The sequence below is a fragment of the Cervus elaphus genome, chromosome 11, assembly GCF_910594005.1.
Source record: "Cervus elaphus chromosome 11, mCerEla1.1, whole genome shotgun sequence".
Classification (NCBI taxonomy): Eukaryota; Metazoa; Chordata; class Mammalia; order Artiodactyla; family Cervidae; genus Cervus; species Cervus elaphus.
This window is the reverse complement of record NC_057825.1, coordinates 42,383,590-42,388,127: the sequence shown is the minus strand read 5'-3', so window position 1 is coordinate 42,388,127 and position 4,538 is coordinate 42,383,590. Positions and strand designations below refer to the sequence as shown.

The following is a 4,538-nucleotide window of genomic DNA, read 5'->3' as shown; positions in this document are numbered from 1 at the left end:
CCAAACCAAGTGATTATGTAAGCTAACATGTCACACCCATGACTATAGTCCAGTGCTAAGAGCAGTGCTCCACACACATGGATTTCCAAACCCACATAAGTTAGAATGTATTCAATCAAGACGCTGATTTTGAATGCTGCCACCTCCCCTCCCTCTGGGCACAGCTCTGTAAGTTCCCACAGCTTGTGAAGCCCCAGCAGAGGCAGAGCAGAGGCAGACCAGTCTGGGCCTGCAATGGGGGAGGCGAACCCTAGACCCATGACTAAGACAACACCTGAGAATAAAGGACCAGCAGACTGAAATCAGTTTGAATCAAAAGGCCAAGAAAGTGTCGGATTTGGGTGGTGTTTCCATGGAAAGATCAGAACCCCCCATAGAAATCCCGAGAAAACTGTCATAACCAGATAGGACATGGTCAGAAAATCCAGGTGAAGTGAAAGTCGCTCAGTCGTGTCCGACTCTTTGTGACACCATGGACTATACAATCCAATGAAATTCTCCAGGTCAGAATAGTAGTGTGGGTAGCCGTTCCCTTCTCCAGGGGATCTTCCCAACCCAGGGATTGAACCCAGGTCTGCCGAATTGCAGGCGGAATCTTCACCGGCTGAGCCACCAGGGAAGCCAGAAAATCCAAACTGAATTATATTTGCTTAAATGAGTATCACTCCACTCGCCTGTTTTATTCATTTATTTATTTTTGTCTGTGCTGGGTCTTCACTGCTGCGTGCAGGCTTTCTCTAGCTGTGGTGGGTGGGGCTGTTCCCTACAGTTGCGGTACACGGGCTTCTCTTGTTGTGGAGCATGGGCTCTAGGGAACATGGGTTCAGTAGTTGTGGTGCACAGACTTAGTTGCCCAGCAACATGTGGAATCTTCTCGATCAGGGATCAAACCTTTGTCCCCCGAATTAGCAGGCAGACTGAACCACTGGACCACCAGAGAAGTCCCAGCCTGTTTTTTCAAGGAGACTTTACCACAAGCCCTTTTGTGCATATGAGAGTATGTGTGAGAGAAGCCTGTACATAATGTGGTAGAAGGGGTCCCAGCTTCTGCCCATAAGTGGCTAGAGAAACAGGGTCAATAGGGAAGGAGAAAGCAAACATTGGCCTCACTACTGAATAGCCTAGATTGGAACCCCAGCTCTCCTGCTGATCAGTTGACTAACTTTAGCCAAATTAGTAACATCCCTGCCTTTAACTTTTCTACTTTCGAATGTGGATAATACCAGTCCCCACCTCATGTGATGAGGAATGCCTGAGTAGACGCATACTGGCGTGGGCTCAGTTCAGTTCAGTCACTCAGTCGTATCCGACTCTTTGCGACCCCATGGACTGCAGCATGCCAGGCTTCCCTGTCTATCACCAACTCCCGGAGTTTACTCGAAACTCATGTCCACTGAGTGTGTGATGCCATCCAGCCATCTCATTCTCTGTTGTGCCCTTCTCCTCCCGCCTTCAATCTTTCCCAGCATCAGGGTCTTTTCAAATGAGTCAGATCTTTGCATCAGGTGGCCAAAGTATTGGAGTTTCAGCTTCAGCATCCGTCCTTCCAATGAATATTCAGGACTGATTTCCTTTAGGATGGACTGGTTGGATCTCCTTGCAATCCAAGGGACTCTCAAGGGTCTTCTCCAACAACACAGTTCAAAAGCATCAGTTCTTCAGCGCTCAGCTTTCTTCATAGTCCAACTCTCACATCCATACATGACTACTGGAAAAACCATAACTTTGACTAAACTGACTTTTGTTGGCAAAGTAATGTCTCTGCTTTTTAATATGCTGTCTAGGTTGGCCATAGCTTTTCTTTCAAGGAGCAAGCGTCTTTTAATTTCATGGCTGCAGTCACCATCTGCAGTGGCGTGGGTTAAAGAGCCACAAAAGATTTGTCATTTCTCCCATCAAACAGTGGAGTCTATTTCCCCTCCCCTTGAGCCTGGGCTGTCCTTGTCACTGGTTTTGACCACATGATCAGCAGAATAATAGCCTCCCCATGACAGTGTAGAAGTTGGGTGGCAGTTTCATGGATGGGACAGGAACTTCATAACATATAGGATATGATCAGAAAATCAAAATTGAATTTGTGTTTACTTAAATGGATATCACTCCACCCCCCAAGATCAGGGCACTGGCAAATCAGGTGTCTGGTGACAACTTGCTTTCTGGTTCAGAGATGGCTATCTTTTCTCTGTGTCCTCACGTGACGGAAGAGGAGAGGGAGCTCTCTGAGGTCTCTTGGGCCCCTTTTATAAGGGCACTAATCCCACTTACGAGGGCTCTACCTTCATGACCTAATCACCTTTCAAAGGCCTCACCTCCAAATACTATCACATTGAGAATTAAGTTTCAACTATGAATTTAGGGGGGGTACAACATTCAGTCTATAGCAGCAGGTATTACCACATCTGTGTTAGTTGGGATTATTGTTGAACAAATATTCCTCCTATCACCCTCTCACTGTGAGCAGAGTGGAGTTGACTTGATTTGGCCAATGGGATGTTACTGAACCCAAACTTGGGTGGGTTCACTCATGCACCATAAAGGCACTCTACTGACACTGGGTTGTGATGAAAGGAAGTGCAGGGTTTTCTTCAGGGCACCAAGCAAGGAGTCCAGGGCAGCTAGTGCTCAAAACACCTGAACTCCTTGATGGATTTCAGCAAAACCTCTTTAAAGGCCAGGTGAGGGTACTGTCACTTAATCAATCTTGGGCTCCAAAAGGTTTGGGGCCTACATACTCATGGTCACATGGTCATCAGGTAGTTAATTTCTTCTGTTTGGTGGGGTTTTAGCATCTGTAAAACAATTTGGAAAATGTGCATCAGATACTGTTATGTAGCTGCTTCAGGGAAGCACTATAGCAGAGCATATGGAGAGGGTTCTGTCCTGGGAAGGCCCCATAATGTTCTGCTCAGTTACAGTGACATAAGCAGAGACTTAAAAAAAAAAAAAATAATAATAATATATATATATGTATTCATTTGATTGTGTTGGGCCTCAGTTGTGCTGTGCAGTCTTCTTTTGTTGTTGTTGTGACACATGGGATCTTCAGTTTCAGCACATGAACTCTTAGTTTCTGCAAGTGAACTCTTAGTGGCAGCCTGTGGGAGCCAGTTTCCCGACCAGGGATTAAACCCATGCCCCTTGTATTGGGAGTCTTAGCCACTGGACCACCAGGGGAGTCCCAAGCGGAGGCTTTAAATGCCAACTTGGACTTCTGTCATTACCGCAAGATGCTCAGGAGGCCTGGAGATTTCAGAAGGATAAGGGGTGTATGAACAGAGGCACCTAACCACCCCACAGACCTTTGAGTGTGGTCATACACAATCATTGTTTCATGCCACTGAGCTATGGGGTGGTTTTTTGTTTTTTTTTTTTTTTTTTTAGAACCAATGGTTTTATTGAAGGTTAAGGTACTCAAATGTTAACAGGTCATAGGCAAAGGAAAGAAACAGAAGTCTCAGATGCCTTGGTAGAGGGGGGAGGGTACAAACAGCTCTGCCCGACAAACATTCCAGATTCAGGGCTTCCATACTTCTCCAAGGCTTGATTTCTCATGGGTCACTTTCCATTCAAAGGATTTTAGGGACCAAATGCAACAGGATTCCTTCAGTTACCAACCAAGAGTCTTTGGGTCTTCTCTCAGGCAAGGCATCCAGTGAAAATAAGATCTAGTTTTCAGATTCCTCTGGAGGATTAAAAAGTCTCTTTCGTATTGCGTTGCCAAGTTCCCTGCTCTTGTTCCTCTTTTCCATGTACTCATTCTTCAAGCATTTTCTCATCTCCCGATCAAGATCATTGCAATGACCAAAAAATTTCAGAATGCTGTGATTTGTGACATTCCTTAAGCAAGTTAATCAAGACGTTGCACTCTTCAGTATGCAAGTGTGGAGATAAGTCAGGATGCATCTTTAGGAGGAGATGGAACACAGCAGAGCAACCCGACTAGTGGCCACACCCGCAGAGCGGAAGTGGTATTCACCGGCGAAGCCTCTGCGCCTCCAAACGCGCGGCCTGGACGCCGGAGCCCAGTCAGCTCCGGGAGGCGAAGGCAAGGCGCCCTCCACTCTATGGGGTGGTTTTTAAGCAGCAACAGCTGATTGATACATAATCTTGACGTGAGAAAACAGGTTCAGAGAGTCTCATTTAAAAACAAGAAAAGTTCATGGAAATGCTCATAGTAAAGGAAGCTTTTTATTTAAAGAGTCGAATGAGAGTCTCTATTAATTTCCTAGGGCTGCCATGACAAGTTATCACAACTATGTGGCTTACAACCCTGGAAAAGTATTCTCTCACAATTCTGGAGCCTGGTCTGCTCCACCAAGGGGTCAGCCCTACCATGCTCCTTGGGAAGCCAGGAAGAGTCCTTCCTGGCTTCTTTCTAGTTTCTGCTGATTCCCAACAATCCTTGGTGTTCCTTGACTTGTACAGATATACCCTGCTTTTCAAAAGTTCACTTTATGCCACTTCACTTTTATGAAAGATCCGTATTAGTACCTGTTTTCACTAACTGAAAGAAATCTGAAGAGAAACTGCTGTTACCC

General features: G+C 45.8%; 1 pseudogene; it reads right to left on the bottom strand.

The window, feature by feature from the left end:
- Positions 1-3,379: 3,379 nt before the first annotated feature.
- On the bottom strand, positions 3,380-4,056 carry LOC122702583 (annotated as a pseudogene).
- Positions 4,057-4,538: the final 482 nt, after the last annotated feature.